Source organism: Myiozetetes cayanensis, unplaced genomic scaffold (assembly GCF_022539395.1).
Source record: "Myiozetetes cayanensis isolate MyiCay16 unplaced genomic scaffold, myiCay2020 scf5-8, whole genome shotgun sequence".
NCBI lineage: Eukaryota > Metazoa > Chordata > Aves > Passeriformes > Tyrannidae > Myiozetetes > Myiozetetes cayanensis.
In genome coordinates this window covers 16,371,850-16,395,291 of record NW_026087742.1, presented here as the reverse complement: position 1 = coordinate 16,395,291, position 23,442 = coordinate 16,371,850, and the positions used below count along the sequence as shown (strand labels likewise).

At 41.1% G+C, this 23,442-nt stretch overlaps 1 protein-coding gene across 23 annotated transcripts in view; it reads left to right on the top strand.

Moving 5' to 3' along the window:
• The window catches only part of CD96 (CD96 molecule), a 103,487-nt gene that overhangs the window by 45,461 nt on the left and 34,584 nt on the right, over positions 1 to 23,442 (top strand). For 22 of the 23 annotated variants that reach the window (XM_050332428.1, XM_050332414.1, XM_050332415.1 and 19 more), the window contains one exon: positions 13,265 to 13,393. The gene's annotated coding sequence lies outside the window, so the exon portion shown is untranslated. Of the gene's footprint in view, positions 1 to 2,658; positions 2,773 to 13,264; positions 13,394 to 23,442 lie in introns of all 23 variants that reach the window. The other variant, XM_050332405.1, reaches the window with a different exon arrangement.

Sequence of the window (23,442 nt, the reverse complement as noted above, 5' to 3'; positions counted from 1 at the left end):
GAAGTTTAGGTAAAAAACCAAAGACTTAAAAAAAAAAAAAAACTTTATTTTTTTTGCATGGCTACAAAATTTCTTGATCCTTTTGGTCCACATTGGCAACGAGTTCTTGTGTAATGTAAATCCTATGACGCAACACATCAGTTCTGACCTTAGAAATAAGCAAAAAGAAATAAGTGGAAACTTGTCCACAATAACATTTAATCTAATTATTTGTTATGTTAGGACTTAATCTATTTTGTCTGTTGTTCCAGTGGAGTCATTGCCCTGCATGCCCAACCCAAATTTCCTAGTAGAAAGTGGCACTCCCCTAGAGTTTGGCAAGTGTCTCCAACTCTACTCAGAAGCCTGTGCTAACCCTGACCTTATTGTTATTCTGATACAAACTTAAGTTCTTTTTCTCCACAAACCATATCTGACCAAGGTGGGGGGGTTTGCGATTAGTTATCTATAACAATGCAAAGAGAAGAAATAAGTCCAAAATCTGAGGCATATATGTATTTGATATGTGGGTTTATGGGGTTTTTTGGGGGTCAGATTTCCCTTCCCTTCAATGCTATTAATTTATTTGATGAACCTCTTAGTTCAGTCTTGCCAAACTGCTTGCTTTGGTGCACGATACTTGCTTGTTATAAGCATGATTTGCTCTTGCATATCCCAAGTGCAACCATTCCAAAAGGGGAAATATGATAAATAGAAAGTTAGCAAAACTCCAGGAATAAAAAATAAAAGAGTTTATCCAGAGTCCCAAGGGAGCTTTTTAAGTACAGAACATAAAGCTAGCAAGTTGCAGTTGCTAAGACACATGGATGTCAAGGCTCAGGAGAAGTGTCTACCTAGACAATTAATAACATAAGCAAATAACACCCAGATATGAAACTGCAAATAGAGTCAGTCCTTTAAAAAGGTTTTGCATATTAGCACCATACCCTTGAAATTAATCTTTCCTCCTTTAGCATTCTCATATCTATTGCAAGTTAAGTTGCTATGATATGTGCTGAACTACCTTTCATGCCAATGCTGGCATGCCATTCTGTGAAGATGCTGATGAAAGAAGAGTTCATTTTACATGGAGCTGGTGTGCTACATGAGTGTTGCTATGATCATGTCCAAAGGCTTGACTTTATGGAAGCTGCCAACAGACCTGGTTGAAAAAATACAGTATTCTGAAAAATAGCCCCGTCTTTTTCATAGCCTGCCTAATTAAAAAGCTAATTGAAAATCAGCTCAGTATGACCTTTCTCCCTGCAGACATGATCTTTGCTCAGGCTTCAAGTGCTGCTTTTGAAGCATCAGTATATGTAACAGTGGTCAGGGACTGAGACTCAGAACACACAGCATCCATTTGAAGCCCCTACAGGACACATTTGAGAATGAAAGCCTGGACTGATTCAGCCTTTATTTGTCCTAAAGGCACCACGGAAATATAAAGCAGTTTATGGTTTTTCCATCACGAAGACAGATATGAGAGTCCTTGACATGGAAATGAAATTTCAGGTTACAATAATGAGAAATATATCACGAGGACATGATAACTACCCAGTAAAATGCATGAGCTTTTTAATGGGCCTCTGTAGGAAAGAAGTTGGCTTAGGCAAGCCATAGGGTCCTTAAGACTCTGTACCAGTGAAGGTTCACATACCAGCCAGAGGAAGGTAAGTGAGGTTGAACGGTAGAGCCGACAAGTATTTTTGTGATAAAAGAGTAACAGCTAACAAGCAATAACAGAAGCACAGTGTTACTGTTACTGTTCCTGTTGTTGCACAAATTCCCAAATGAATAACTGTGGTGAAAACAAGCCAAAACCATGTCAGGCCACTTTCTGAAAATCTCACCAGGTCAGCAGCCCGAAGTCCCCACTATTTCCTGTTAGCAGCATACCTTTTCATTCCAAGCTGCACCTCCATGTGGCTAAAGGTGTGTTTCAGAGCTGCAAAAGGGGTTGGGTGAAAGGTGGTGCTGACCTACTTTGTTAAAACATATTGCCTGTGCAGTAGATCCATGTAGGGTTTTTTTCTGCCTCATCTGTTACGTTCATGAATTCTTTTATTTGTACTAGCCCCAAAATGATGCTTCCATTGCTATTACTTTCCTGTTCCACTGAAGCCAGTCCATCGCTTTCAGACCAGTCTGTGTCCCCAGATGTCAGACTTGGCCCCTGGCTCCTCTCACCTCTTCCCAGCCTGGCCTGACACATCCTTGAGGACTTGGTGACACAGCAGCACTGCAGCCTTTACCTCACTTTTGTTCGGGCTTTGATTCCTCTGTGCCAGACCCCGCTTCAGGCAGCAGGCTGGACTGGAGACACCTGGGGTCCCCTCCAGCCTAAATTATCCTGTGTCTCTGTGTCAGATCCCACAGTCACAACGCTGCCTTGAAGCCAGGATGGCTTTGAAATTGGCACTTTTCTTGGCATGATCTAAACAAGCTGCCTCACTGGGATATCAACGACTGCAATAACCAGCTCTACTAGGCTTGGTAGGTGATGGAGGGACCCTGTCCTGAAGGAAAACAGAGGAGAAAGAGGACTCAGATTTGTATGTAGAGAGCTGAAGGACGAAGAGGTGAAGCTGATTCCCCAGGCTTACAAAAGCCTGCAGAAGCTGAGAACAAGAGTTGTGGTATTTGGAGTCTGAAGTATCTCTACGTTTCTTTTCACAGCTACATGGGAAATCAGATTTTTTTCAGGAATAAGAGCTGTGCTGGCTTCCTTGTGGCAGGACAAACTGTTTTCCGAAGCATGGAAGATAAGATCATGATTTACAGCTGAACTTGGTAATGGCTGAGCTTCTTATTTGTTAGTTGCCTTACTTAAAATTTTTTAGAAGTACTGTCATAATGTCTATGGAGAGGATAGATGTGTAACAGTCAATCTGATTTATGCAAATTAGAAGTGGGAAAATGGGCTTAGGTAATGGGGATGTCATAAATATCTCTGAGTTATGAACTGATGTATTATCAGAAAGGTCAGGAGCAGGACACAGTGGTTGCTCACAACCTCGTATTCATCATGAGTCCCTTCACTAATCCCTTTGCCATTGGTCCTTTTGTACCTTTGAAAATACACTGATTAGCAGATAGCAGGAAATGGTGTCTAGAGAGGATCAGACCACAAGTTAAATTAACTCTACCACAGGTGGATAACTCCACCTGTATTGGTGTTATGGTGTCAGATGCAGTGTATATTCAAATGCATTTCTCCAAGGAGAAATGAGGCCCATGGGTGATTGCTGTATCACATAATCAAATAATTGTTCTTTCAGCCTGCTGTGGATTGCCAAGAGTCACTCATGCAGGGAAAGCATCAGTGTGTGCATGAGAGCCACCACACAAGGCTGAGATCTTACCACAGAGGCTACATGGGTGGGGGCTGTGTGAGCAGCCCGAGCAACAACTAGATGTTGTAGCTTGCTTTACTGGATTTTTAGGTTGGCTGTCGTGGGCTGCAGATCTGAGATTGTGCCCTGCCTTTCACAGGAATGCCTGTGGTGATGGTTGTGGTCCCTTCACTTACTGGCTGTGTGTTCAGGTTTCTATTCTGAACTTGGCAAGGGCGATGTCTGCAAGGGGCCAGCTATTAAAGGAGGAACTCTCACTTAGGTGTCTCTGTAAGGAAGGAGTTCAGATGGGGAAGGTAAAGAGCAGAGATTCTGCCTGCGGTTCACAAAAAGGAAACTGTGTCAGCAGAGAGCACGGGTGTGTATGGATACACACATTCCTGCCTCAGGAATGCATCTGGGGTGTAAGTGTATTAGATTTGGATGCCCATAATCACAGCTATCCAGGGATGGATGGTTATCAGGAATCTTAGGGTGACTATGCATTTCTAATGTTTATACAGCAGGACTGAGGAAAAAACAAAATTGTTACACACATCTAGCAATAGAAAGGGTGTATGATGTTTAATGGGCAATGGCTTTTTTGTTGCTGCAGAGTACTAATTAGTAGAATCTTTGTAAGCTTCTGGAAATCCTTAGATATAACAATATCACTTCATTTTTTTTTCTGAATTTTCCTGATTATTCTGCAGCAGGAAGTATTCAGAGGGCATCGAGTAAATTAAAAAAATTAAAACAGTGTGTGGATGGGCACACATACAAATAGCTCTCTATCTGAGAAATCATTTTTTGTACAAAATTGTTGAACTATTTAACCCTAGTTTCTGAATAAGTTTGTTGCATTTACGTTTTGGAGTTTATCTTACTCAGTTAAACTTCATCATAGTCAGTAAGTTGTCTCTCAGGTCTCACTGAGGGGCATAACATTGTTAATTATTAACTTTTTCTCCATGGATACTCAATCACTTCGGGAACCTTGAAGTTTACTTTAGAGTTAAGAAAGTTAACAGTGTTCAGCTCTAAAGGGATCATTTTGTTCCACTGCAATTAGTAAACAATTTGGAAAGTGTGGATTTTCTTCGGAAGGAGCTACTCTGTGGGCTTCTGCTCAAGAAGCTGATAATGAAGATCTGATGCCTAACGTTTAGCAGCTGATTTAATGTCGAGTGATTAATTTTAGGTTATGGAGATTATTTGTAAGTTTAAATCAATAAGAAAGAGTGGCTTTCCAGGAAAGTTTCTATTTGTGGGTTTTGTCATTGCCCTGTTGACCGTGGCTTGCTATTGAGTATGAGTTATCACCTGTAGATGCTGATGATACAGAGGTTATGAAATAGAGTACCCTTCTGGGATGCTCTGGTTCAACAAACCTATCACTTCACATTTCTCAGTTCTCTTTTCCTATAAAACTGTAGCACCGCTTCCATGGTCAGGTGAATTTGTCTCACTGATAGAATACTCCATTTAGCACAAAACTTTTAGCATATGCACAAACTTTATGTGATCCAGTGTAGAAACCATCAAGAGGACTTCTGTACGTTCAGTCTTACAGCACTCAGGCCATGCACACGTGGACAGAGTGCTTAAAAAAACCCCAAATCAAAACAAATTATTTGAAAGCTTATCCCATTGATTGATTTGAGTACCCTTTGAGTAAGGGACTGTATAGGGACTCAAATCTCTTGAACTGGATGGTTGTTTGTAGCCTGGATGGCAACAGGATTCTCCATTGTAAGAGCCTTTGTACCAGCACTGGATCCACAGTTATTGATTATCTAAACATGAAGCACCAATCCGTTCAAGAGATGGTGACCATTTCTGCATCTGCTGGAAACATTTCTACTATTTCCAAGAGCCTCACCTATGCAGAACTTGGTCAATTATGCAGCAGGAGGTGTCTGGGGAGTCCGTGGGACAGCCAGATCCCCACCCAGGATGGTCATCAGCACACCGAAGCACAGACACTGCTCTACGCATAGTAGGGATCTACCTGGGGAAATCTAGCATTTTCCAAAATTCCTTCCTGAGTAGCTCCTGAGAGAGTTAGTCATGTGTGTTGCTGTGATGATGACTAGGAGGGGGTCAACACTGTCCCTCATGTCCATTTTTGTCTTACCAGTCAATTGATTCTTCTGTGCAAAAACTAACCAGGAATCTGCTAAAATCCTGGAACCCAAGGAATTAAGTACATACAGACACTGGATGTACAAGCAGGCACGGACTTGATTACACCACAACTATAATTATAGAACAAACTTGAATTTCTTCCCACAATTCACAAATAAATGAAAAGCAATGTCTCTTGCCACATAGTACACATAATAGTAATTTGCAAGGTGTGTTTCCATTCTTGCTGGTGCCTCAGGAAATAGTAGATGCTTGCCTTTAAGCTCACACATCAGGAACTCCTTCATTTCTGTCATCACTAGCTAAAATAAGTTGTTTACATCACCAAACTGAAGCTCAGTATATCTGCATGCAAAATATTGTTGCCCGCTCAAAACACTGTTCTCATATCCTTTGTAAATTGAAAAGACAGCTCCTTCTTAAGCTGTGGGTTCAATTTCAACATGAATTAAATAAAAGCAGCAACATTTTCAAGTTAATGCTAGCTACTTCACCTTTAATTTCTTATTACTTGTGACACAAACTTCTGTAACATCAGCAGTTGTTTATACTGTTAAAGTTGGTAAATAAAAAAAAAATTAACAGGGCTGATAGAAAAATATCTGAAGAAATTATTGGAAATGTCTTGACAGTTAAAGAATCCAACCTAAGATGCTTCATAAAACGTTAGTAATCGTTCAGTACTTTTGATCTGCACCTTCATGTGGCAAAGGAGTAAAAAGCCAAGCTAATGTCAAGCAGCCTTTGGCAAACATAAATGAATGTATAGACGCCACACAATTCAAATTGACAGTTTCTGCAAACAAAGGCAATTCTACACTGTTCAATAATTGAAAAATCCCTGTGGCATGAACGTACATAATGATGGGCAGCAAAAATACTTCATCTTCCTTGCAGTGGTTGTTGTGGGTTTCATGACTGGAGCTTGTTGAATTATTCATTGAAAACGGTTAACAGTTCTTATTGTGGATGTGGCTCTTTTATGCATTCAGAAGCCAAGAGATGCTGTGGTGCAGTTAGAAAAGGCTGTGATGAGATCCTTGCTGGGTCATTTCCAGTGGCCGGATCCATAACGTTGAATGAGAGAATCAAAATGTCCTTTTGCAGAATCACAACTGTAGCTTTTAAAAATTCTTTTTTTCTCCCTACTTGTATTTAGTCCGTAGTTTATCACACAATTAGGTGCAATACAACTGTCTTTTCATCCTGTATGCTGCACAGCTCCCCACGTGGACTTACTGCTCCCTAGACATGCACCATATCTGGACACACATCTCTGTTCATGGATCTTCATGCGTATTTAGTGATGTGAATACACAGGCTTTTAACCCATTCAAGACTTTCCTTGATAACCTGAAAGACAGACAAATATTTCTTTTAAGTGTATGTGAAACTTGATTTCAACTAACTGCCATGCCTGTTCAAACTAATCATTGAGAGTTTTGTTTTAGCAGGCCACAGTTTTGCTCAGGTCACCAGCTTTAGAATCATAACATCACTAAAGTTAGAAAAGACCTCTAGGAACTTCTAGTCCAACCAGTAACCCAGCACCACTGTGTTCCCTACTAAACCATATCCCTGTGTGCTACATCTAGACATTTTTTGAACATATTCAGGAATAGAGATTCCGTCACATCCCTGAGCAGACTATTCTGATGCCTGTCCGCAATGTCAGTGACAGAATTTTTCCCTGTATCCAATCTAAACCTTCCCTGGTGCAACTTGAGGCCATCTACTCTTGTCCTGTCACTTGTTGCCTGGGAGAAGAGACCAACCCACCAACCCTCACCTGACTACAACCTCCTTTCAGGTAGTTGTAGAGAGATAAGGTCTCCCCTGAGCCTCCTTTTCTCTGGGCTCCCCAGCTCCCTCAGCTGCTCCTCATAAAACTCTTGCTCCAAACCCTTCACCAGCTTCACTGCCCTTCTCTGGATGCACTCCAGCACCTGAATGTCTTTCTTGTAACGAGAGATCCAAACCTGAACACAGGATTTGAGGTGTGGCCTCACCAGTGCTGAGTACAGGGGAACAATCACTGCCCTGACCCTGCTGGCCACAATATTCTTGATCCAGGCTAGGATGCCTTCAGCCCTCTTGGCCACCTGGGCACACTGCTGGCTCATGTACAGCCAGCTGTTGGCCAGCACCCCCAGGTCTGCATTTTGGAACACAAGTTCCCAAAAGGAACAAAGCAAGGCAAGGAAAAAAATGTATATACTTCTTCAAAAAGTATTTTGTTGGGCATCGGGCAAGCTATCCCCATCAGCTACTGCCCAGTTAGGCTGCAAAGCAATGAATCATCCAAAAGCCTTGTTGTTTGTGGCTGTCACCATCTTTGATGAAGTACAACTACATTGTGATCATCTCATGTATGGACAGCACATTCAGTCAGCACTGTTGCAGGGAAGGGGAGAAAGGCTTGTATATTTGGTTGTGATGCCAGTAAAGAGCATTATATGTTCATTTCCTCCACTTTAATTTGTAAATAAATGGGCTACAAAGGCCAGATCCCTGCTTTGAGTGGGGTCTTGTAAAACACAAGCAAACCACTGATTCGAGAGAGGACTTACCCACTGTTTTAATAGTTCTTGTGTGTAACTACTTTTTTTCCCAGAAAAATATTTCTAAGAGGCCATAAAAGCTTCTGTCATTAAACTTCTGCGATCGCTCTCTGCAGCATGTCTTTTTTAAATTGAAAATGCTTTTCTATTTTCCCACAGTATTGAAAGCAGGATATTTTTTTTAGTACATACTAGGGTGTCAAGAACTACATGCTTGAGAATTATATCAATCTGCAATGTACCTGGATTTTCAGAAGAGTATTTATGTTACTCTCATGCAGAGTCGATGATTGTTGTCAGGTTTTTTTTGGAGATGGGAAGGGAGAATTCTATATTTTTCTCTGTGTTTTTTTAGAATTTGGTAAGCCATTTGAGGATTGTTTTGTATTATAAGCCTCAAAATTTCATAGCTAAGAAGGGCAAGGAAAGGTCAACACTAATAAATCATAAATCTACATGTTATAAATTTGAATGACAATTATAAAAAGCTTTGTATTCTCTAGGGGTGGAGAAGAGCAAGTGCTAATAAAAAACCCAACAACCTAAAGCTCTTTTTGAGCTCTAAACATTCAAATATGTTCCTTTTAGGTTGTGCATTAGTCACTGGTTGTCCTATAATTTTCTGGGCTCAGTTTTGCAGTGTCCTAACTATGCTGTATTGTATTATATTCCTTGAGCCAAAAATCACAGATATCTGCTCACGTACACATTTGTCAATGAAGCTGGCATGTACAATGTGTAAGGATTAAAAGGAGACAATCAAAAAAAGGATAGAAAAGAAAAAGAGACTTCCAGCACTTGGAGAGTAAAAGAACTTTTTTAATTTTTTTAATGTCATTAAATGTTAGCAAAAGATTCACAAGGAGTTTCAAATAAATGTTTGAATAACCCAAGTAATTTAAAGATGACCAAAGTAATTGAGAAATCCAGCTTTTAGTTTAATCTGAGGAAGAAAAATATTTGTACAACTGAATGTTACTTTTCAATATGTGAAAAAGGAAATTAGCATATAACACTTCAAGCTCCAGCTTCTTCTAATATTTAAAACCATCCTAAATGTAGAGTTTTGTTTACATGAAGCAAAATTAGTTCCTTTCCCCACCCACCCCCTATTTGTGGGTGAGGTGGAATAAATGGGCTATCCCAGCCTCAGTTCCGATACCTCATGGATCAAATCCACCTGGAACACAACTCCAGTCATGGTGGAGCAAACCTCTGTCTCCTTACTGGTGCTTGTGTCAGCTTGTCACTGTGAGAGTAACCACCAGGGCACTGCTCTGCCCCTGAAAAGCTGTTCCTTGAATGTTTTTTGTTTCCTCATCTCGCTGTCCCACCAAGTTCCCTCTTTCATAAGTACTGTGACCAAGGGGTGGCTCCTTGCTAGGGCTGCTTTCAAGGACAGCTTAGTCTTGATGTTTTCTTGTCTCTGGAGTTTCTGCTCTTGGCATCCAGCTCTCAAATGCCTGAGAGCTTTCCCTGTTCTCAGAGCATCATGATACCATGCTGCAATAACTCACGGTGAGACCTGCCTCAAATTCATAGGTGAAACATTTCCAGAGATAAATATTGGGATAATAGAGTCATTACCTAGGCTTTTTTGTGAAGAGGAGATCTTCAAGAACCAGTTTTGGTTTGTTAGTTGGTTGGTTGGTTTTTCGTGGTGGGTTTTTTTTTGGGGGGGGGGGTGGGCTGTATGATTTTTTTGTTGTTGTTGTTGGGTTTTTTGTCCCCAAAGCAATAAAAGAAGAAGCAGTAAAAGAGATATGCTGCTTCTAGTGCCACAGCCTGCTGTAAAGGCAAATGTTTGTGTTCAGTGCTTCAGTCAATGATTTGAACAGTGAATTTAGTTGCTAGGGAAAGGGGAATCTTCTCTCCCTTCACCACTGCCTCTCTTTTCCCCAAGAAATGAGGATAAACAGCAAATAACAAGACTTTCTTCGACCTACCCTTGCAGGGTGTTTCAGCACTGTTCTTAGGCACAAAAGGTATCAGTTCTCATTTTTGTCATTTATCAAAGTTACACTGGAAGCTGTGGATGCAGATTCCAAGGTGAGGACACAGCACAGGAGATGGTCAAGTCTAAATGCTGGCCTGAGACTCAGCTGTAAGAGCTCCAATAGAAGCCAAGGAACAAAATGCAATAAATAAGTTGACTTTTCCACCATAGAGTAAAACCTACTGAAATCTTTCTGTGGAAAATCAAAGTTCTGGTGCAGTAAAATGCCACATTTTTGAAAACAGGGCTTCAAACATACTCAGTACAACCCAGAGCTAAATTAAAGTGATGACCTTTCCACAACTTAGATTTGGCTGGGATGAAATAAGCTTTTTTGGAGACAGGCACATCCCTTATAGAAAGGGACATGTTATTGAATTCTCATTGTACAGGAGATTCTATTGATCCTTTCAAGCACTCCCAGAGAGGTGTCATGAACTGGAGCAGACCCTCAAGACTGTATTTACTCTGAGCAGTCTTCAGAAGTGGTTCATTCAGGGTTAGGATAAAGGCACGTTATTGCTTTTCTCCTGGTTTCTTGTAGGGTAAATGAAAATTTCTGTACTTCAAAGCTGTCAGTCTAATGACCCTCACCAGAATTAATACAGCTTTTATGGAAAATACGATTTTGTGTAACTACACCATGAGGAAAAGAGGACAATTAAGAGGAAAACAGGATATAAAATTATGCCTTCAGAGATATAAATAAGGCACATAGCATTTCTTAAAAAAAAAAAAAAAAAGGGAGGGGGGAGGGAGAAGTGCATGCGATTTTTCCTGATGGTAGGACTAAGCCACCTGATTAAATCTGTGCAGGAGACAGTTGTGATTTTTTTGAGTGAGGCTTCATTGTTTTCTTTAAACAAATGTTATTTAAATAAAAAATCTTGCAGCAAATGTCTCAGAAAAATGACACTTTGATTATTTTTCCCCTAATTAGGGGAAAATTGAACTTCAGGAAAATGGTTGGAGCTGCAGCTTTCCTGCTGTGGGATAACACTACGCAGTTTTCTTAAGGCTAGATCAGTATTAATTCAAGTCTTAAAAGTCTGAGTTTTTGCCACAGCCTGTTGTTTGTTTTGGGTTTTGGTTTTTTTTTTAATTAATGGTGCTTTATAAGGATGTATCAGTCTACTTTTAGGCTTTGAAACAGAAGATGATTGGAATAAACAGGTTTTACATAGCTCTACATGTAAATGATACATGGAACAAGAAAATTAAGGTAGCACATTTTTTTTCCCAGCACTACTGCAAATAAAATGACTGTTTATCAATAAATACATAATGCACTTTATGACTGCATTATAAACAGTGGGAGATGAATGAATTTCATTTACACAGACCAATGATATTGTGCCAGTCATTATATAAATCAAACCTAGGCAGAGGCCTGTAAGCTTTTGCTGCTTCACTGATTTTTATTGCCGTACAAAATGATGACTGGAAACCATATAGAACAAGGCAAATTAAGAATCTATTGGGGTAAAAATGCGATTTGGAAATGAACATCCTCCTGGAAGCTACATTCATGAGCCGAATGCCGTGCGAGATTTTATCTTCCATGCACAACATGATGATATTCCTGTGCATATATGGTTAAATTAATTTTGCCTTAACAGCATAAAAATGTAGCTGGCCAAAATAGATTAGAACTGAATAATGTGTTGGATCACATTTTATTTAGATGGGGAAAGAGGAAAATATTTAATTTCAGCCTGGAAAGATATTGAGCAGAATAAATGATTGAGTTCAAACAAAGAGACTGTGCTTCCTGGAGATTTTTTCTTTTGTTGCATGAATGAATTGATCTGTAAATTCATGACAAGATGATGATTTTCTCAGTTACAGAGCAGTGACAAGAAAACAAAATTATTTCTCTGTGGTCAAACAGGAACTTCTCATCCTGTTGGAGTCCAGTCTCACTCTTTGAAGGATTATTCAGTTTCTTGGGGTTCAGCCAGTCAGTTTGCACTGTTTGAGGCTAAGGTGGGATGAAGTAGTTAGTGTCCTGCAGGATTTCTCTTTGAATAAACCCATCTTCAACTGCAAAATGCTCCTGCCTGTTACTAAAACCCAGCTTGGCCCACAGCAGATAAGTGGTTGGCTTCGAACTAGCTCAGCTGCGTTGCACTATTAACCTGCCATTTGCTAGTAGGATTACACCTTCCCTTTTTAGCAGTGTTTTCAGTTCACCTGTAACTACTCTGAGCAGATGGAGTCAGGGCCATTGGCTCAGGGCTGCCAGGCTCGTCCTTCTGCTAAACATATGCAGCAGCTGCTGGGGCCCTGAGGATGCTGTCCCCTGCACACAACCCCAATAAACTCCTGCAATGGAAGTTAGATATTTGTTAGAATGTTGCAAGTTAGATAAAACGGTAGGAGAAGGGTGGTGGTTTGGGGGTTTTGGAGGGTTTTTTTGGAGATTTTGTTTTTGGGAGTGGGGGGTGTGTGTGTGTCTTTTTTTGTCTTTTTTTTTTTTTTTTTTCTGATTCTACTCTTTTACTTCTCCTTGCCCTCTAAGTGTTTCTTGAATTTTGGTTGGGTTTTACTTTTTTTTTTTTTCCCCCCCAACCACAATGCTGTGGAGAATTATTCAGCCTTCAGCTATTTTTTATAAAAACTTTTGAAGAAGATATCTAGTGCATGTCTTAGCTTAATGTTTCAATGACAAAAACCCCTTCAAACACAGCAGGCAAATATATGCAGTAGAAGATTTATTTTGATGGCTACTTCTAGTTTCAGTCATATAGATACATTTTAATCCAATATTGAGGCATTATTGAATTGAACTGGTAATCATTTAACCGTAAACTGAGATTTAAATGCCTTTTAAAATGTAATTGCTTATTTCTGCTGTTAGGTATTTCACTGCACCTCTTCAGTATACCAGATTTCATTTGTACCTGTTTCTGCTCAATAATTAAGTAGACATTGTCTGCTGTGCTACACATTTTGGCCAATTTGCCCTTCTAATGGCAAGGACTCGCTTCTCTCTCTACCTTTGTGGTGGAAACATCCCAACGTCAGGCTGCAATGAGTAGGTCCCTCAGAGGCTGATGGCACCCTTCTCATGTGCCTGAGCTTCCCACAGACCTGAATGGAAATCTCAGGGAGCTTGGGAGCTAATTTCTGCTCACAGCACCTCATGAGGATGGAAAACAGCTTCTTCAAACTGCACTTAATAAGACAAGTTTATCCTGAAAATGCATTTAATAACTCCTGTGTTACTGTTCATTACTCAATAGCTCACGTAGTCCTGTGGGTGAACAGAACATCCTGAAGAAGTACACATCCCACTACAAACAGAATGGAAAAGAGATGCATTTCCTCCAGATGTTGCAATGTCACCTCCATGCAAGACCATCAGAGCAGTGGTAAGAAGTCTTCTTTGTCATGAAAGGGCTGACCTTGTTGGTATGCAGGGAGATGGATGTTAAATGGGAAATGATTCCTTCAGAATGTGGGATTTTGCTGAAATCATAGAGGGAATAGATACCACTTCACTAGAAATCGCTGGACTAGACTGTTTTTATTAAACAGCAGAACAATTTGACTTAACAAAACATATAAGCTAAGAATACTGAAACTCTGGTTTGTCCATTGTAGTGGACAAGTTTTTACAAGTTTTGTGGATCATAGATAAAACTGTTCATAGATTCTTATACTCCAGAAATCTCATGTGCCCAACTGTGTGCCTGGTTGTTTGTAGTTTTTACTGTTTTATCAACTGGTTTTGTGAAAAATATCCCCTTTCCTTTCAAATCTCACTTCTATCTATGAACCACTGTGGTTCTAAGAAACAGTGGCATGTTCTTAATTCAGACACATCCTATTTGGGCAACCGGATGAAATAAGGGACAATTTTAAAAAAAAAACAGTAAATGATGATTATTTGCTAGGTGTCTATCACCTGATTTTAGTAGTAATAGAAATGTCTTTGGGTAAGTTTAGTGAGTTCAATCTGGTTGAAATAAAATTGTCAAAAGAATTTTTTTCCATTTGAGTTCTTTGTGATGTGATTCAAATCAGATGTTTTAAACAGTCAACACTTACAGAATTTTAAATTAGCAGAATTTTAAATGTCAGTATAAAATAATAAACCCTTTATTTTACGGAGGAGAAATAAGGAGTAAAACTCTTCAAGGCAGTGATGATCTAGTATATAAAAGTAGAGTTAATTTTAAAAATTAATTCATGGAAAAAATCCCCACTGTTTCCCCTCTACCTCCTGGCCTACCCCCAAGTGGAAAGTGAAAGTGGCAGCTACTATGGTAAAACATTCCTTGGTCTGTCTATGTTGGAGAAAATGAAAAACCATTAAACGGATAATAGAATAAAAGTGCAATGAGATGTTCAGAGAATCCATCAATAAAAGGATGGCAAGCAATTGCTAAAGACAGCCCTTTCTAAATGTAGCTTTATTGCCAGAGGATGGAAAATTGAGAGAGAATGTGCAAACAATTGAATTTATGGTAATGGCATATAAGCGCATTGTACCACCAAAGCAAAGCTCAGAACAAACATAAAAGACAAAATACACCAATGTCCCATGGAAACCCTGTGTTTCACCCATTATCTCTTGGTACTGGAAGCTGTAATATTCTGATATTAAAATCTAATTCATTGTAAAGTGCATTAGGAGGAGTGAGGGTGATGTTCTGCACTGTGCCTGCTTTAAGGTGAATTGTTGGACTAAAAGCGATCCGAGGCATGAGCAATGAGCTGCTTGCTCCTGCGTACTCAGGACAGCTTTGTTTCTTAGCTTCAGTGATACCTGGACAGTCTGATGGTCTTATCTTGGCAGTTTATGGGTAAATTACCTTGAGATAATTAGAGTCAACTTGAATTTTATGCCTGTTTGAAAATGCACTGTCTCTAGGTCTGTTGAACCAGCAGAGGTGACTGCTAAATGACAGGCAGGAAGAAAACTATGAACTGATGGGCTCAGAGGTGGAGCCTCCCAATATACCCAGGTAAATTGGAAAGGGGAAAACCAACCTCTGCTGCAGGTTACAGATACATTTTCTGGACAAAACCACAGCCAAAGCCTTGACAAAGCTAAAACTCTGTGGTTGAAAAACCACAGGCAATAGCAGACTTCCACTGTGAGACAGACTGCACTCAGCGGTCAGGCCAGGGAGGGATGGGGAGGGCTTTTCTGTAAGGCATGTTTTGATTTTTACGTGCAAAGAAATTACTGGCAATTTGTTTTCAGAGAGGTTATTTCTGTGTGGGTTTGCTTTTTTTTTTTACTCCATGTCCCCACCTCGTGGTGTCAGCAGCCTGTTTCAGGAGCCCTGCCGTCCCTGATGACCACGCGTCCCTGCTTCTGCTCTGTCCACGTTGCTGCTCACATACAACCAACCCTGGTTCAGTGCTGCTGGCTGGACCAGGGAAGGGCCCCAGCATTAAATGAAGTCTGGGATTTACTTTTTTCTAATAGGTATAGAACAAGCATGATATGTTTGGGTGTACTGTGGGTAGAGCAGTGGGTATTGATGGCATTACCTGACTATGTTGCTAACACATGGTATGTTGAGAGTCTAAAGGTAATTCTCTGCTAGATTTATCTGAGGTGGATTTGAGGTTGAGGATAGTGCTTAGAAACAGAACAAATGGGAATAAAATACCCCAGGTCAGTACAGGTTTTTTCAGGACACAGGCTCTCTCTGAGATGGGCATAGACATTGCTGAGCCTAAGTTCAGTTAAACTGTTTTTTCTGTAAGACCTCAGCAAAGACTGAACCTTCAAACAAGCTTCCTGTACTGAAAAGTTAGAGGTTGGAGAAACAGAGCAAAAACATCTTTGTAAATAACAACAACAAAAATTAAAAATCTAGTTTCTAGGAGTTACTCCCTGGGAGTTTCTTCAATAGCAAACACTAAGAGTGGAAGACAGAGAGTTTTGAAAATGGTAGAAGGTTGCTATGAGGTAACCAGCACTGAGATACCTGCTGGTTTTTAAAGCAGTATGGGGATAAGAAGAGCCTAAAGATATCAACTGGAGAAATGAAAATAAATAGCAGCAGCCTGTCTAAGCCTAGCCCCACGGAGAGCAGAGCCTGGAGAATGCTACTGAGTGTGAACAAAAATCTGAGGGTGTCCAGCTGATGGCCCCACTGAGATGGTGGGACAAGCTTATCACCAGGCAAAATACTCTGTTAACCCAGAGTCTGGTTTAAAGATAAAACCGTGGCTATAAATGGCTTGGGCTCTGGCACAGCTTGTGTCGCTCTCCCTGAAAACATTTACTAAAAATGTAATTAGCATGTATTACAGTGTTGCCACTATTAATGACTCTACCTTTCCCGAAGTAAAATATTTCTCATTTATGAGGTGGATTAGGTTTTTTTGTTGTTGTTTTACACAGTTTTTGCCTGAAGCATAACAATTGTTATATCTCTAAAAAGCCCATAAATGACAGAGGCACAGCAATGTGAGTTCTGTTGAAAGATTTAGGCTACCGTTCCAAGAAGTGTAGTTGTCTTGGCAGCAAACAAGGATTTAAGTACCTTTGAGACATTTGCATTTAATTGTGGAGGAATGGCATCACCAGCTGCAAAAATGTTTAACCTTCAGAAATGCTTGTCTTACTCATTAGCCTCTCGTTGGGGCACTGATTACAAATACGAGGGCTGGGAGAGATATCTGTAGGGTGGCTTGGGGGGCAAGGAGAGCCACGGGGGTTCAGCTGAGTCTGGCCCTGGGTGATCTCTGGGATCATCAAATAGTCCATTTCTTCCAGTAGCTAAAGGTCTGAGCTTGGTAACATAATGTTACAGGCAGCAACTATCTGTACCTTTAGCTGAGAGGGGAAAAGTCACAGGCCTGATAGAACTGGAGAGCAGCTGTGGTGCTGTTGAGGGATGAGATGGTGTCTGGCCATGTCCCTTTACTGGGCACAATGATTGTGTCATGTTGTTTTCCCCATTTTCACCTTAGGTATAGAGGAGTTTCATGCATCTGATATCTGAGGAGCAGCCCTGTAAGTACGTCAGAGTGCATGGGGAGTGGGGAAGAGGTATTTTGGCTTCAGTCAGAGAGCAGCTCAAGATCTGTATACCTTTTGTAAATTATTTTTTCTTTAAATTCCATTTTCCCAATTATTTTTTATACTAAGAAAAAAATTGGGTAGCCCTGCCTACAATTTTTTGAAAAGCAGCAACAGAAATCAACACAGATAAAATCTTTCAAACTGTGAAGCCTCTCTAATTATGAATGCTTCAAAACTTGTTTGTGAGGAAGCTGTGCTGGACTTTGCAAGCACTGATAAGCAGCCAGGGCTGCTGGTTTCTCCCCAGGAGCTGCCTCTCCCACGAGTCACCACCAGCATGGTGGCGGTTCGATGAGCTCTGCCAAGGCTGGCTGCATGAAATCACCAGCTAGTCATAATGAGGGCTCAGCAGGCTGTCCTTGAGCCTTCTGCCCCTCCAGTTCCTCAGCCAGGATTCCTAATTTACTCGGCTGTCTTTAAGCACAGGTCTGATTCAGTATTCTGCTTGTCCCCAACTTTCCTGATTCCAGTAGAGTGGCTGAAAAGTAGCAAACACAGTGCGGCACCTCCTGGTGTCCAACATGGTAGAAATTCCCGTCTAAAGGCTGGATCTGGGCTTTCTCTTTATATAAATTAGATTATTTACAGAGAGCCTTCTTCTCACAGAGAACACACAGAGAACCGTGTGTTTCCTTGTCAGTCACTGACTTCTGCCAAGTGCTCAGCTTTCATTCTGGGTCTGTTCACCATCAGCCCTATCTTCAATTTATTCCATATAAACTGAGATGCTGTAATTGAACTTCTCCAAGTCTGCACAGCCTCGTCTTAAAGTACGCCAAATGCCTTATCCAGGCTTTGATTACTTCTCTGATGGACTACAGACATCCTGCTTGTTTGTTTATTAGGCGGCTTCTTATCTTGGCTGTAGGCTTGGGAACTCCATCATTTCAGTTGCACAGGTCCAGTAATTAGGCTTCCTACTTTTCTGGTCTGACTGGTGCTACCTTAGCCCATATGAAGGGAGTAGAAGAAAGAGATGTAGGAAAGAGAACGTTATCAGGGGTAGCAGTCAACAGCATAAGGAGAACCCTGGTCACACACATGCTATGCTGAATCCTGTAAAGCTGAGTTGTTGAGCAGTACCAAAAGATACTAAGACAAGGCCAGAGACCAAAAAGATGAATGCCAGGGATTACCATTTCACCAAAAAAAAAAAAGGCAGATAAATTAGAATAAAAGAATTTTTTCCAGAAATTTTTGCCTAGCAGGACAGGTTGAAGCAGTAGCAGAATGCCCCATCCTTGGGAAATGGTCAGGATCTGGTCGGACTGGGCTTTGAACAGCCTGACCTAGTAAAAAATGTCCCTCCCCACAGCAGAAGGTTGGACTAGATCATTTTTGAAAGTCCCTTTCAACCCAAACCAGTTCTGTGGTTCTATAAAAACTGCTTATTACCTTTTTCCACTGTCAACCCATACCAACTAAATATTCATTGAAAGATGAGCTTGTCTTGGGGTTGCAAATTTATGTCTGAATCTTCATCAAATGGCAACATGCACCTAAAAGGCTGCTAAAAGTACAAATATTCTGATTTTTCACCTGCAATGATACCTGAACTTAGAAAAATATTGAAGATTTACAAATGCCATTTATCCCCTGGAGAAGGGAGCCTGACTTGAATGCATTTGAAGGCGCCGCAAATTAGAAATGTTTTAATCATGTATTCCCACTGGTAAGCACACATAACAGCAGCAAATACTTGTCCAGATGGATGGACACAAGAATCAGTTTTGGCCTTAAGCTGTCACTGCTCCTGGCCAGTCACATATGTCACCGGTGGGTCTCGCTGACATGTCATCTTTCCTTGCTGAGAGCATCCAGGTGTCTTCAGCTGCTTGCCAACCCTTCCCTTCCTTCACTGGGTTGCTCCCAGTCACTCTTCAGGCTGTGCCAAGCACATGAGCCACTGGAGAAGGTCCATCTGCCAGCCTTTCACAGGGGAACAATTTGGGGCTCTTTCTCTGGAGGTCAGCAATACTGCCAGGATCTTGAACGATTTCAACAGGCTACAGGAGCCTGACCAAAAGGTTAAATCAGACACTTGCCTGGCACAGTTTTAATTGCTCAATAGGACAGTGCAAGATACTGCCTGCCAGTGCTGCTGCTCATTTAGCTGCCCTTAAATGTTGTTCAGGCAGGAAGGAGTTCTAATAAATTATTGCTGAGCAGGGACCATGGATATAGTGCTGTGTCATAGAACAGGACATTTTTAAACTAATCTCAGTCTTTCTGGGTCACAGTTCAGCTTTTTTCCTTTGAACTCCGGAAGGGGAATTCAGTCTATGCTCAGTGTGAAGGTGGGGCTTCTGTGCCCTTTTGGCCGAGCCATGAATGCCTTAGTTTTTCACATAGAGAGGCTGATGCTGTAACTCAAATGAGGAAGCTACCTCTAAGGTACAAACCAGCAGGGGAAACTGGCCTTTATGTGCAAAGTCTGAGACCCAAAAAAGAGTGACTTCCACATGGAGCTTCCACCCTCCTGAAAGTATCTGCTTTCTGTAGTAAGATAAACTGTAGCAGACATAATTGTAAGGCTAAATTCTGATAAAGTCTGGAAGAAGGCAGGTGAAGTTCTGTTGTTAAAAATACAATGGGATATTACAGAAGGGCATTCTGAGTATGATGATCATATTGGCAGCAAAGCTGCATCAGGGCTCAGTTTTCAGAGTAACTTAAGCACAAGTTTTTGGTGCCTGCTTTGAGCAGCAAAAAAAAAATGCCTGTGTTCTGGCAAGCTTTTTCAGGCCCAGAAAACTGGGTGCTTAAAACTGACCAAGAGCTATGTAGTTATGGATTAAACTACACAGGCACAAAACGTTTCCTTCAACTAATTCTCCAAGCAAAGGGTAGGGACCACGGATGCCTGCTGAGCTTTCTCACTGGGAGGTCACAGGAGACTGCCAGCAAAAGGTGAGGCCAGAGGTGCCCTCACCAGCCCTTCTCCCCACACCACAGTAAAGGGTGCAAGCTTTGGCCCATGTCTGTTTTGCACATGAAATTAATAAGACTTGTCATAAAAAAATATGCTTGTTGGCCATCCGTGTTAATAATTGACTTAACGAGGATCTAACCGCCTCTAGCCCATCCCAGGGAAGTTAATTGAGGGGATTGTGTTTATAATCTGCCTTGAGAGTCCTAATCTCCCGTTCTGATGCTGCCAAGTCACGGATTGATTGATTGATTTCCGTCTCTTGGAGCAAAATAACAGCCTCTTGAGGCAGACTTTGGCAGTTTCCCAAAGAGAAAGTACACAGCATGGGGAACCAGGGAAAGAAATATAGGCTTTTCTGCGGTGTTTAAAAGTGGATTGCTGAAGCCTGCTTCCTAGAAAATGTGAACAAGTAAATGTCAAGCCCTTAGGTTAGCTTCGGGTCCTATGAAAAAGTTTATTGTTAGCAAGGAACTTGTGTTGTTTTGTTTAGACAATGGATGGTGAAGTTTTTTCTGAGAATTGATGCAAGGGGTTTAAATAATAAACCAAAACTGGTCATCCCTGCCTTTTGAGGGGAGATGGGTGAGGTCTTGGAGAGGTAACCCTCGCCTAGGCCTGGGGACCCCATCTCCAGAGGACCTGCCTGACTGCTTGAACTATTCTGTAATGGAGCAGGTCAGGGGGTGGCAAAACATGATTCTGGTGAGAGAAGGAAAGGGCACCCATAGAGAAAGACTGCTGAAAACTGCAACTGAAAAATGGACATGCTGGAGAACCTACCAGGAGATCTAATTCTTCATTTTTTGCCAAAGTCAGATTAACTGAACCTAACGTATTTTTTGGTTAATATTTTTTTATGGATAATAATTCTAATATTAAGATAGATAATATACTTTCTCTGTTCAATATTTTATCAATTTTGAAATAGCTGATTAATTCCCTGAAAAAACCTAATTTTTTCCTGTGGGCAACCAGCATTTGATGTAGGTGCCAATCCAATAAGGCTGTACTTTTTGTGTTCAGGGAAAGTGAGCAATATTCCCTAGAATTCCAAGGAATACACTTGTTGCACCCAGTGTTTTCAAACCTGGGCAGCATCCACACTGGTATAATAAAACTTACCTTCTGGGTGAATGGAGCACATCTGCTTCTTTCCCTCTTTGTTTTATATGTGGGTTGTTAAGAGCTTCTACTGTTCAAACCACTGAACTATATATGAATTTTCTTTGAACTTACATTTCTTACATTTCTTTCATTATCCAATTTGCTCTCTTCAGCTTTTTGGGAATGAGAGCCAGTGCAAAGCAGTAAGCCTGACAGGGAAGTCCAATATCTGAGGGTGTTATGAGATTACAGCCCCAATCTAATAAGGATAGATTAGTTTTATTTCCAATTTAGCCATGAGCATTGCTCGTTGAACCAGATATTAAATCAGACTTCTAAAATTGTACCTGTACTCTGAGCAGCTGGTCAGCTGTACTGATCCCCAGGCTCAGTACTTTCTCTTGCATCCTGAAAGACCACGACTTGGCAGAAGCACTGCAAGCCAAATGTGTCTCTGGTGTATTCAGCTAAATCACTAAAGTGAGCCTGAAGTGATTTTGATCCAGCCTCCTGCAAACAGATCTACAGTGCTTCTAAACTTGTGTTTTTCATGCAATTCTGTAATGGGCTTTTTTTCTTTTCCCTTCCTTGACAATCTCTTTGCTGCACAGTAGCCCCTGTTAGAGAAATACGCCGTGTGAGTCGGTGCCATTCTAAAGGGGGAAAGGATGACCAGAATGACCACGGCTGCTGTAGTTTGCATGACGTTTGGTGCTTCGATGGCCATGCAGCTGAGCAAGGGGTAGGGAGGGGAGAGTCCTCTGGAGAGTCTGATTCACATCAAGCTGACTTTGTTCAGTTCTGCAATGAGAGGTTTTTTTTCTTATTTTCAATTAAAACGTCAAATAAACTACTTGATTTGGGATCAGTCACAGTGCAGTTCTCCAGCTTACTGACTTTCAGAAGTCTTACAATGTGCTTATTTTTTTAAAAAAATCCAATTACAGTACCAGACTGAAATTAATTTACTGAATCATTGATTTTCCAAGGGGTAGAAGGTGGCTTCAACCTTTTGAGGAAACAAGACTTGGGTAACATGAGTGGCTTCCCTTGTCTACAGAGTGGTGATCTTTCTGGGACACAGTCTGGAAACATCCAGGAGCCACCCATCGGCTTGGGCAGTTAAACCCACCCAGCCAGTGTATATTCATTTTGAAAATGGAGGCAATCATGCAAAATAGAAGTTAACTGCTCTGCTAGAGGTCTCAAATGATTTCATTGCCATTAGCAGCATTGCTAGGCTTAATCAGCTGTGGAGAAGTTAAAGCATAACCTCATTTCAGGCAGAGGAAGAGCGGTGTTCAGTCGAGTGGTGCCTGCGTGTCAGTGGGTCACAAGCAGGCTCCTGGGAATGGCTAGGGAACACTTCAGTGACTGGGATGGAAATAGTATTGAGGACAAAGGGTCAGACTGGGAGGAGGGCTAAAGGAGATGACTGCTAACCTACTTTTTGTTCACAACCAAAACTCCAGTCCAGGTAATACTCAGGGATGCTCTTCATTAATTGATTGTCCCTTCTCTACTTTAAACAAAAAAATGTGTGAATGGTGACTCTTTTAAATCCCCACTAGCTAGGATATGAAGTTTCACTGAAACAGGAAATAGCAGTGCAGGGTTTTCCTGTTTGTTCTAGGAGGTGACAGACTCATCTAGAAACTGAACATCTATTTCACACAGGCAGTGACCCTTACAAACCAACCAAAAACTGGAAGTCTTTCTTAATTTTGGTGCTTGCTGAAACTTTAGGAAGTCATATGGAATGTTGAAAGCGTTTTCTGTTAAAAACTATCTTAATTCCCCATCTTTTTCTTCAGCTACTTGCCCAAGAGCACTCTGGAAGGAGATATGTTTTCAGTGCACATTGCAGCCCTAAAAACTCCTTGCAGGCTCCTTAGGGCAGGTTCACATTATGCCTTCAAGCACAGAGTGAACCAGAAGGTTTCACATCTGAAGTAGCTACATGTTACTCTGCTTATGGAGTGGAAAATAACATTATGCAGAAATATCCAAGAAGTTTTCTACTCTCCGTTTTACCTTCTAGCTACTCCTGGGCTGTACTTATCCCTTCTAACTGCAGGCTGGTAACTCTGTTGAGATTCCCAGATTTAGGAATGCACTTGCCCTACGCTGTGCTCATCTGAGGTGCACTCACCTTTGTGTTGCCTTCTGGAGATGACTTCCCCTCTTTCCAGGACCTGGGGGAGGTGTCCTGCTCTGCAAGACCCCAGGCTAAAGCACCTCAGGAGTCCAAACAGGCTCCCCTGAGATACATTTTCTTCTCTGCACAGTCAGGCTCAACATGAGAAACCATCTCTGCTTTGCTTTTCTCATTT